The sequence below is a fragment of the Hevea brasiliensis genome, chromosome 12, assembly GCF_030052815.1.
Source record: "Hevea brasiliensis isolate MT/VB/25A 57/8 chromosome 12, ASM3005281v1, whole genome shotgun sequence".
Classification (NCBI taxonomy): Eukaryota; Viridiplantae; Streptophyta; class Magnoliopsida; order Malpighiales; family Euphorbiaceae; genus Hevea; species Hevea brasiliensis.
Genome location: NC_079504.1, coordinates 93,607,956 through 93,620,291, shown reverse-complemented (window position 1 = coordinate 93,620,291; position 12,336 = coordinate 93,607,956). Strand labels below are relative to the sequence as shown.

The 12,336-nt window shown below is 35.5% G+C and overlaps 1 long non-coding RNA gene across 1 annotated transcript; it reads right to left on the bottom strand.

The window, feature by feature from the left end:
* Positions 1 to 1,028: 1,028 nt before the first annotated feature.
* LOC131171460 (uncharacterized) lies at positions 1,029 to 2,678 on the bottom strand. Its single transcript, XR_009142129.1, has 3 exons — positions 2,599 to 2,678; positions 1,799 to 1,855; positions 1,029 to 1,224 (listed from the first exon to the last, which is right to left on the bottom strand). It is a non-coding gene; the product is annotated as an uncharacterized LOC131171460 (long non-coding RNA).
* Positions 2,679 to 12,336: the final 9,658 nt, after the last annotated feature.

The window sequence follows — 12,336 nt, the reverse complement described above, 5'->3', positions numbered from 1 at the left end:
CTATATTAACAAATAAGACAAAAGGTTCTTTTAAATTCTCGAAAAATAAGTCAATAATCATTTAAGTTCTCGTTAAATCAAATGGGTCATTTAAATTCTTGACCTTTTTAAAGTAGTCATTTAAGCCCTTAAATCGGAAAAAATAGCTTAAAAAAATCCAAAAACCTTAACACTGTTAAATATCCATTAAATAATCTAAAAAAATTAATATTTAAACTCTCAAAAAATAACCCAATAATCATTTAAGCCTATTGAATAAAAAAATATAATTTTAAATTTTTAATAATTAAGTTTATAAATAAATTATATTAATTTACATTGCTAATAAATAGTTTTAAAAATCTACAAAATAAATAAAATATTATTAAAAAATTTATAAATATTTAATTTTAAATATAGTAAAATGTATAACAAAATACTTTTGACTGGCCTGATTCTAAAAATAATTTGTTAATATTCTATTTAACATGATTTGTTAATTATAACTTATATTTTCAAATAATATTTTTTAAAATATTTTTATTCTTTTCTTATTTTAGATTAATATTGATGCGTTTCGAATGCACTAATTAAAAATGCTCTACGTAAACTACTTGTATATAAGGTAAGCAAAGGTCAATCTCATAGGGAATGAGTAAATGCAAATAAGAAAACAGATTTTAGAGACATAAATAAGTAAAAAGAACTTAAAACAGACAAAATAAACATTTAATCTATCAAATTGAATATGCAAAGTAAAATAAAATGAGATTTTGATTTATATTTGCTAAACTACTGAAACTGTCACGACCCAACATATGGGCCGGACCGGCACTAGGACCTGGGCCAGCTTAAAGCCCTCGAGGCCCGTAGTAAGCCTAACTATTCCTCAAATCCATAACCAGGCCCACAATTTAGGCCCAATATGCATATAAAATAATTTAAATTAAACTGTTCTAATTATATTTTGAGCCAACTTAACTCAGAAATTTTCAGAAACTAAAATTCGGGGGAGCCCAGCTCAACCCTATTACACCATTTACAAACTATTTAAAACTCATAAAAATTTTTCATTTGTTAATACAAAAACTTAAGTTCGTGCAATCCCTGACAGGATTAATGCTACTACTAGTACATGCGGAGTTCTAAATTACAAATTTAGATAATAATAATACAGTTAAGTAATCTTTTCATAACCTGTGAGGAAAGGGACAGGTTATTCTGAAAAATGTCTCCTCCTGTGGCCTGGAAAAATATTGAACAGGAGTGAGTGTTCGACTCAGAGAGTAAAATATCAATTTTAACCATAATCTCTATAACTATTTAAAGCTAATGCACCCTGTAGAGTGAAATGCAACATCAACAATAATTTCACATCATAACAGCAAAAAGATAATTTGGAGCACTCACACACCCAGTAATATCAGTCATAATATATGGGAGCTGATCCCCTATACAGCTCTCTTAAATCCAACCTGGTGCCAGCGAAGAACTCAAGCCGGACTTTCGCTTAATAAACCAAATCGGGGTCCCAGCGAAGAACTCAAGCCGTGACTACCCCGAAGGACCGGGTCCCAGCGAAGATCTCAAGCCGTGTCTACCCGTCCTATCCATAGTCCACACCACATCACACGCACGCCAATGCACGCACACTGCTCCAAATTACCACAACAACAAACATGGCACTTTCACAGTTACGAATGCAACATAAATCGTGCCTAAAGTTTATCTACATAGATATATGCATATAAGTGATGCATGGGCATGCTTGAACATATAATAATAGTGAAATTACAATTAAAATTAATATTTTACTCACAGTACACCGATGACTATTGTGGCTGCTGGATGCAGAAAAATAGCTGACCTCGATCACCTAATAATTAAATTATAAATTTATTAGTACTAAGTCAAGATAAAACTCTAAAGAGGTAATAGACAGCCTAATTCATGCCGGAAATCCGGCAGAGTTTCCCCTATACCTGGGACCTACCCAACCTGCAAAAAGGCTCAAATAACACTTCTAAATTCTCAATTTCCACAACCACATCTCATCAATATCACATGGCCCCTCCTGGGCCCTCCAAATCAGACAATACTCAAAATCTTAAAAATTATGTTTTAGTCCCTATAATTGACATTTTTCAAAAATCCACTCAAACAAGCTCTAAAAATTCTAAAATTTTGCCCCGCGGTCCTTAATAATATTATAAGGCTATTGAAAAATGAATTATAATTTTCTAATCACCCATGAATATTTTATTCAAGAATTTTACTCGATTCCATAAGTTTCTAACATCTAACATATTCTTAATTCAACCTAATTAAATATTCACATATTTAAACCTCCATCCTCAAGCTTCAACCAATTATATAAAATTTAATTATCTTAATTTTAAATAATCTTATGTGCCCATATGCTAAAAATCTAACTAAATTCCATCTATATTTTTCAAAAATATTCTACAATCACTTAAAAATTCAACAAACACCATAGAATATCTCCAAATAATTTTACTTTCATCATATATTTTTCTTAGAATTTTTCTCCAATTTTTCCTGTTTAAGAAACACTGTATTTATGCTCCACAGACAGAGAAATAATAAAAATTGTCTTACCCGAAGTTTATCTGTGTCTCAAAAATTTCAAAAATTTATGAGGAAGCCTCTAGAAGTTGAATCACCTCCATAGCCTATCGGAGCCACCACCAGAACCACCACGCACGGTGGCCGGCCTACCACCATGTTCCTCTCCTCTTCCTCAGTCCATAGGTGGTCTCGGATCGTCGATCCAACAGTCGGATCATCGTAGATCTGATGAAAAAGCTTGAAAAACCCAAAACTTCTCTCCTCCATATCTCACTCATCCGACCTCCATTTGTTGCAAAATTGGTATCAAAAGAAAGGTCTCGGAACAAGCTTTCCAATGCCACCTGAATCGCCTCGATCGGACGTCGGATGAAGCCGGATTGTGCCGGAAAGTCGCTGCCCACTATGCACGCGTTTTCTCTCTCTCCTCCCTCTCTTGCCTCCGTTTCTGGTGGCTCTTTCCATCGCCGGCCGGGTGGAGAGCTGCTAGGGAGGTCGCCGACCGGTCGCCGACCGGTCACCAGAGAAAGAAAGAAGAAGAAGAGAGGGGAGAAGAGGAGAGAAGGGAAAATGGGGGGGGGGGGGTTCCTCCTCCCGTTTTTTTTTTAATCCCATTTTTTTTTTTAAATGTTGGCAGTGACAGTGGAAACCCACTGTCACACGCCAATAGTCAAATCATTTTTTTTTCCTAGTTGTTACATTCTTCCCCCTTTAAGAAAAATTCGTCCTCGAATTTTCGAATAAACAAAGAAATAAGGAAAAGAAGATTATTAGAACAAGTGCAATCATTACTCCTTCAGCTATGCAGAGATTGGTAAAATATTTGTTCTTCAAACTCTTCGTATATTATATATGACATTCTACCGCTCTCTGATTCTACTATAGTGTCCTATTTGTCATCATCTCCTTCTAGAGGGCTTTTATCTTATAACTATTCATTGACCATTTTTCTAACATTTCAAGTATTTGCTACACTTCACTGTACTTGACTTGATGTCTCATAACTTCAATCAACTTTGGTGCTTACCTCACTTTTATTACGCCCCAACATGTCTCTTGGTGATTTCAGTTCTCATTCCTTTGTTTCAATGATCTCTATTTCCCTAATGACATAACTTATGTTCCTTATTCCATGGTATCCTATGAGTAGCTTTCCTATAACACCTAATCTAGGCATCTTATTCGAGATCTTCACTCTTTTTATGACCTCAGTGGTTAATACCTATAAATCTTCTCACTCCCATGATACTTCAATTTTTTAATCTCTTTTGAGTCATTACTAAGGTACTTAGACCAACCTCTATCCATCTTATGTAACTAGTCAGGTAGAGTTCCCTCCAAGGGCTAAGTGTACCACTTATTAACATTGGAAAGCAAACTGGGTCTCTCCTTCTAGGTAACAAAAGTGTTTATATTCCCTGACAACTCAATCCGATGCGACTTTATCAATTCTTACTCCTTCTCTGGAATGGTAATATCTAGACTTCTTCCTATAGCTTCTTAGTATGTGGCCTACTTCTGATACATTGGCACTCAGATCGAGGCTCCACTACTCCTTTAATCTATCATCTCATAATAACATATTTTAAACATCCCTTAGTGTGTTCCTAGCATACCTATTCCTCCTTATCCTCATCATTATAACTGGCTCTATCGAGCTCTCTTCCTGTCCTTTGCATCTTATCCACTTCCCTTTTCCTATTTTTTGGTATTGTTGATATCTTTTCAACCTGCTGTACTTATTCCTTAATTTTAGTCCTATCTCATCCTTACACCTTTTCCTTCAAAGATGTTTATCCCATCATCAACTTTAACTTTCTTTTTATTTCTTAGTCTTATCTTGATTACTAGTTTCATTACTTCAAGAATTCTAACCCTATGATTTACTCCTACCATCACATTCTTCACCTTATGTAACACTTATAATTATCCATAGAAAATTTTTCTTGTATCCCCTTTTTTCCAACTTAACTATTAGAACATTATCATTCCCTACTAGCCTTAGTAGGAAATTGCTTATCCTGGATGAATATGAGCCCCAGAAACTATAAGTTCTATCTAAACTAACGCGGCTATGGAAAATGTGTGCCATGCCTTAATTCTAAACAAGATACTTCACATGTTTATTCTCCTTAATATAATCACATATACTACCTATAGCTTTCCAAACTTTAGTCTCAACTTTTCCCATTAGCAACAATTCTATTCACTGTAACTCATTAGCAATTAGCACTTCCTCCAGCTTATAGTTCAAAAGGGTTGTAAGCCCTAGTAACTAGCTCGATTTAACTCCTGTTATTACTCTGATCGTCCTTTCATACTTAACACTAAGTATGCACTTACTGTCATTCTCATATCAGGAAATTGTGTATGAATTGGTGCCTACCAAACTCTCAAATAACTAGGTCTCCTTGATTCAGTCTCTGTTCCTTATATAACCCTCTAGAACCAAAAGCACAAGCTAAACTTAAAAAGAAAGAAAAATATCCTCTTATATTTAATTACGCCCGATTGTCCATATAACAACGTTTAACCTATGTTTCTCGGTTTTTCTCTCCAAATTTCATCATCTCCTAGCACAATTGTGCTCTACCCATAATGCATCATCTGCATGAACCCTTTACTGTACCATTGTCCTTCTTGATATAATATTTTATAATTTATTAACTTTACTTATACTCGACCTATGATTCATATCTATCATCGTTTATATTGTGCCCTTAACTTTTGTTGATTCCTGAAAGATCTCTCTTACTCATAGATTCTTCCAACACTAATTCCACCCTTATCTATGGTCATTAATTTGATGCTTGAACTTTCTAGTGATTTATAACCACCCAGACTTGTCACTTTTCATTCTACCCCTACTGTTGTTCTGTCGTTACTGCTTCACTACAAAGTGATTCTGTTGATCACACTAAAGACGTTTGCCTGACATTCATAACGAACCTCTAACTACCTTCTCATTATCTCAAAGGTCTAACCTAAAGCCTATGTGTCATTGTCTATCATTCTTTTCCTCTCATCATACCTATTTGATCCCTTAGATTGACTTTTATTCAACTTACTACTTACTAACTCTTTTGTCTCTGCCTAATTGGATAGTCCGCAATACCACTGCATACCTTCTAGCTTTTGCTCATTATTATTGTATTCCTCGCCTAATCTTCTTGATACTGTTAACAAGTTAAAAGAATCTTGCCCCATTACTATCCACTTCACTTTAGGAATAGGGAATAGATAAAGTATGATCCGATCATGTAACTCCAAGCTCTATATTTTAGCTCCTGGCACTACCTCAACTACATCATGCTATGAGTATCACATTACTAGATTCCATATCTCCATCACTATTCTCACTAATGTGGTCCCATTTTAGGTTCTCCATCCTTGTCATTTACCTTACCAAGAATAACACTTAGCCTACCCTATATCTTAACTTTGTTCCTTTTATTATGCGCTCTTTAGGTTGTCTTTTCATTTATTTCCTTTGTCTTACCCAAAATAGAACTTGACTATTCTATCCCTAGTTCCATTCTTCTTCCTAACATGACAGCTGTACTTGCTAACTATATCTTTCAGAGTCTCTACCACGTTATCATATGTCTGTGCTACTCAGATTTGGTCCTTTGACCACTCTAGCTAGTACTTCTACTAGCATTTAGATTATATTGTATTTGCAATCAATTGTCCAAACCTTCATTCTGCACTTTCTTTATCCATTGGCCTTATATGATTTATCTTTGCCAATATATTACTCTTAACACTATTATAATTAGATTATACTATTGTTTTGAACTATATGAAGTTAGAAAAGAACTCAGAAAATTGCAGTCATACCTTTATCGTATGATTTCTATTCTTATCCTTTAGCTTACATAATACCCTTACTACCTCGAGAACTGATTCTGCAGTAATTTTATTATTATTATTATTATTATTATTATTATTATTATTATTATTATTATTATTATTATTATTATTATTTTCCATGTTTACTCAATTAGCCAAAACTTAAGATTCCGAGCAGCCAAACCCGTCATCCACTTCAAAGGATTTACATCTATCGTGATCTGATTATATATGATTCCTATAATAGAACTTGCATCCTCTGCAGGATACCCGAGCCAATTACTCTCTACCACACTCTACAGTCCCATCTGGACACTATTCTATAAGTCATCATTATCAGTAATAACCTTTAATCCCTTCTGAAAAGATAGGTCTATACCCTAACTTGCTGTAACAAAGGTACTACATTTACCACCTTGCCCAAAACCATGTCAAATTAATGTCTCTCTTATCATATCATAGCTCTATAAATCATTAATTCATAGTTTCGACCTTCTCTAGGTAGTAGAGTTATACTTTACACCTTACTGACACACACACAAGGTATACTATTCTCACTAAACTCTAAGCAAAACATCTGTCGTACTACAAAAATGATCCAAAATTCCATACTGAAGACTAGATGATCTCACTCTATAAGTGTCACGTTTATTTTGCAACTAATCCGAAACCTCTGGTCTTATAGCAACTCTTAATGTAACTCTAGCTCATGCTAGGGTAACTGAGTCACTGATTCTGGTTACCACCCAACTGTGACCTTTCAATATTCTAACTCTAGACTCCTAACCAGGAGTTCCCAACTCCTCTGCAGATATAAAACTCTGTTCTGGCATAACTGTACCAAAACAGAAGCCATCCGCAAACACCCTCATTATGGAGCACCACGGGGATGCACGCAGCTCTACTCGGTACTGTAATCTGCAGCTTACAGAGCAGACATCGAGAAAATTGTATAGTTACTATGATACGTCCTGACAGACTAGGTCTCTTAATCTCTTATCTCTCTTGAATCTTCTATTATCATAAACTTATTCTGACTGGGTCATCCACTGATGACTGCCAGCAGTGGTATCCTCATCCTTATCTAGGGCAACTGTACTTTCAAGACTCACCTTTATGTACTCGTGCCTTGCATGAAATGGGCACACCATTTAAACCCATACAGACAGAAACATAGCATTTCTTGGAGTACGTATCCTCATGATGGACCTCACATGTCTACTAACTCTATTTCACATTTCTATGTACTCCACGAAAATCAAGACACTAATTGAGAAACTTTTATATTTCCCGAGGTATAACGCAGAATCTAGAAACAAAGAATTACAGAAAAGACAAAACAGAATCCTATACTCCGCATGTAACATCCTAACAAGACTCCTTTTACACTCCTAAGTATATTCTTTCCCGTGAATCTAAAGCCTAAGCTCTGATACCAACTTTATCATGACCCAACCTATGGGCCGGACCGGCACTAGGACCTGACCCAGCTTAAAGCCCTCAAGGCCCGTAGTAAGCCTAACTATTCCTCAAATCCATAACCAGACCCATAATTTAGGCCCAATATGCATATAAAATAATTTAAATTAAACTGTTCTAATTATATTTTGAGCCACCTTAACCCAGAAATTTTCAGAAACTGAAATTCGGGGGAGCCCAGCTCAACCCTGTTACACCATTTACAAACTATTTAAAACTCATAAAAATTTTTCATTTGTTAATACAAAAACTTAAGTTCATGCAATCCCTGAAAGGATTAATGCTACTACTAATACATGCGGAGTTCTAAATTACAATTTTAGATAATAATAATATAGTTAAGTAATCTTTTCATAACCTGTGAGGAAAGGGACAGGTTATTCTGAAAAATGCCTCCTCCTGTGGCCTGGAAAAATATTGAACAGGAGTGAGCGTTCGACTCAGAGAGTAAAATATCAATTTTAACCATAATCTCTATAACTATCTAAAGCTAATGCACCCTGTAGAGTGAAATGCAACATCAATAATAATTTCACATCATAACAGCAAAAAGATAATTTGGAGCACTCACACACCCAGTAATATCAGTCATAATATATGGGAGCTGATCCCCTATACAGCTCTCTTAAATCCAACCTGGTGCCAGCGAAGAACTCAAGCCGAACTTTCGCTTAATAAACCAAATCGGGGTCCCAGCGAAGAACTCAAGCCGTGACTACCCCCGAAGGATCGGGTCCCAGTGAAGATCTCAAGCCGTGTCTACCCGTCCTATCCATAGTCCACACCACATCACACGCACGCCAATGCACGCACACTGCTCCAAATTACCACAACAACAAACATGGTACTTTCACAGTTACGAATGCAACATAAATCTTGCCTAAAGTTTATCTACATAGATATATGCATATAAGTGATGCATGGGCATGCTTGAACATATAATAATAGTGAAATTACAATTAAAATTAATATTTTACTCACAGTATACCGATGACTATTGTGACTGCTGGATGCAGAAAAATAGCTGACCTCGATCACCTAATAATTAAATTATAAATTTATTAGTACCAAGTCAAGATAAAACTCTAAAGAGGCAATAAACAGCCTAATTCATGTCGGAAATCCGGCAGAGTTTCCCCTATACCTGGGACCTACCCAACCTGCAAAAAGGCTCAAATAACACTTCTAAATTCTCAATTTCCACAACCACATCTCATCAATATCACATGGCCCCTCCTGGGCCCTCCAAATTAGACAATACTCAAAATCTTAAAAATTACGTTTTAGTCCCTATAATTGACATTTTTCAAAAATCCACTCAAATAAGCTCTAAAAATTCTAAAATTTTGCCCCGCGGTCCTTAATAATATTATAAGGCTATTGCAAAATGAATTATAATTTTCTAATCACCCATGAATATTTTATTCAAGAATTTTACTCGATTCCATAAGTTTCTAACATCTAACATATTCTTAATTCAACATAATTAAATATTCACATATTTAAACCTCCATCCTCAAGCTTCAACCAATTATATAAAATTTAATTATCTTAATTTCAAATAATCTTATATGCCCATATGCTAAAAATCTAACTAAATTCCATCTATATTTTTTAAAAATATTCTACAATCACTCAAAAATTCAACAAACACCATAGAATATCTCCAAATAATTTTACTTTCATCATATATTTTTCTTAGAATTTTTCTCCAATTTTTCCTGTTTAAGAAATACTGTATTTATGCTCCACAGACAGAGAAATAATAAAAATTGTCTTACCCGAAGTTTATCTGTGTCTCAAAAATTCCAAAAATTTATGAGGAAGCCTCTGAAAGTTGAATCACCTCCATAGCCTATCGGAGCCACCGCCGGAACCACCGCGCACGGTGATCGACCGCCGGTCGCCAGTGACATTTGCCGGATCTAATCATACCACCATGTTCCTCTCCTCTTCCTCAGTCCATAGGTAGTCTCGGATCGTCGATCCAACGGTCGGATCGTCATAGATCTGACGAAAAAGCTTGAAAAACCCGAAACTTCTCTCTTCCATATCTCACTCATCCGACCTCCATTTGTTGCAAAATTGGTATCAAAAGAAATGTCTCAGAACAAGCTTTCCAACGCCACCTGAATCGCCTCGATCGGACATCGGATGAAGCCGAAATCGCGCCGGAAAGCTGCTGCCCACTGTGCACGCATTTTCTCTCTCTCCTCCCTCTTTTGTTGTTATTTCTGGTGGCTCTTGCCATCGCCGGAGGGTCGCCGGCCGGGTGGGGAGCTGCTTGGGAGGTCGCCGACCGGTTGTCGGCCGATCACTGGAGAAAGAAAGAATAAGAAGAGAGGGGAGAAGAGGAGAGAAGGGAAAATGAGGGGGGGGGGGTCCTCCTCCCGTTTTTTTTTTTGAATCCCAATTTTTTTTTTTTTTAAATGTTGGCAGTGACAGTGGAAACCCACTGTCACACGCCAACAATCAAATCATTTTTTTTTCCTAGTTGTTACAGAAACTAAACTAATAATGCTAGAATATAAACTAAGGCTAATGACACTTATGAATACTCAACACAACTAGATTGCAACAATGTAACACCCTCACTGTAGTAATTCCGTACATTCTACTGTTCCGGTGACTGGTGTCAGTTCGGACAGCTAGAACGTCTGGAAAAATATTTAGATTAGAGTGAGAAATCATAAATAACTCAAATAATAATAAGAAAAATTTAGGAAAAATTTTAAAAATAAAATACAACAAAGTTAAATGAGCCGGTGCCCTAGCGATGGTTAACCTAGTAGGAAGTTGCGGTCTTCACAACTAGGAGCCCAGAACTCAGAAGAAAATTCATGAAATAATTATTGGGACTCCAGAGAAGAGTATTGAGGTTTCTATGGCATTAGAATGCCAAGAAAAGGCTTAGAAAAAATTTTCAATATGTACAGACAATTTTATTTTGTTAAGCCCAACGGAGGGCATTTTGGTCATTTCGTCTTCAGAGATGATTTTTGGTCAACTTGTTCAGTTAAGTAAATAATTATTATGATCTAAAATATGAATAAATATTGCGAAAAATTTAATTGAAAATAAGTAGAAAAGAAAGGAAAAGAAAATGAAAACAAATACCTAATTATGACATCATATGATGTCATTAAAATGCTATCCACCAATCACCATTAGACAACCAATTAATGAACTAATAAAAAGAGATAAATGGGACCAAAAATTGAAAAATTTATTCTGCTCATTCTCCCTCAAACCAGACGAACTCCATGGCTATTCCACCTCCACCATTTTCAAGCTTAAAAGCTTGAATTCCTCCCCATTTGTTCACCAAAATTCCTAAGTCCCTTCAAAAAAATTTGATTTTACACCTAGAAAAAGCTATTGGCAGCCAAAGAAGAAGAGATTAGGGAGGTTTAATCAAGGTTAAGTGAAGCTCAAAGAGGTTAGTGCACTAACTATACTCTTTTTCTTTCCTAAGCATGAAAAGCATGCTTAATTAAGTTGAAATGGCATGAAAAGAAAAGAAAACTTGGAATATGTTAAAGACTCAATTTTCGGCAGCCCTAGGAAGTGAATGAATTTGATGGTTTTGATGATTTTGTTTTAGTTAGTGAAATTAATTAATGAAGTTTAAGGCATTAGAAATTAAATTGCATGGATGTATGATTGAGATTGAAATTATAAGTTAGGGTTTTTGTGTTATTGCTTGGAATTGGTGTGGTTGAGAAATTATTCATGTTTGATGGAAGAAGAATTTTGGTCAGCAGGTGTACCTATGAAAATTGATGAATTTAAATGAAATAAAATGTGTTTATTGGAGATGCTTAGTAGGTATTTGTGATTGAATGTGTTAGATTGCATGGATAGCATGAAATGGACACTTTGCGAATTAGAGTTTGTGAAAAATTAGAGTTTTGCTTATGCAATGGTATATTAACATTGTAATGGTCAATTAGTAACCATATGAATGTGTGTGAGGAGGAATTGAAGTGAGTAAGGACAATGGAGTTGAGCTTAGGCATGCTGCCTTTGGTGACCTGCAGGACTGGGTGTGAGTCCATCAAGTTTGGGCAGCTATAACTGGAGTTGTATACGTTCAATTGGTGCAAGGCCAATTGTACATGAAACTAGACATATAATGGCACAACTTTGGTGAAGAAACTCTACCCAGAAAACCAAATTAAGTTGACCTAAAAATTACCCTAATCCGGGTGATCAACATGTTGTCCCTGGAAAATGACCAAATAAATAGTGTCTATTTAAATGGTCATAACTCAGTGTAGAAAAGTTTAATTGATCTGAAATTTTACCAGAAAAAAGCTGAGATATAGCCCTACAACTTTTATGAAGAACACAAATCCAAATTCTGACCATAACCTGGTCAAATTTCCAACCAAACTTAGGTCACCAAATCCGCTAGAACCAGTTTTGCCCAGAATT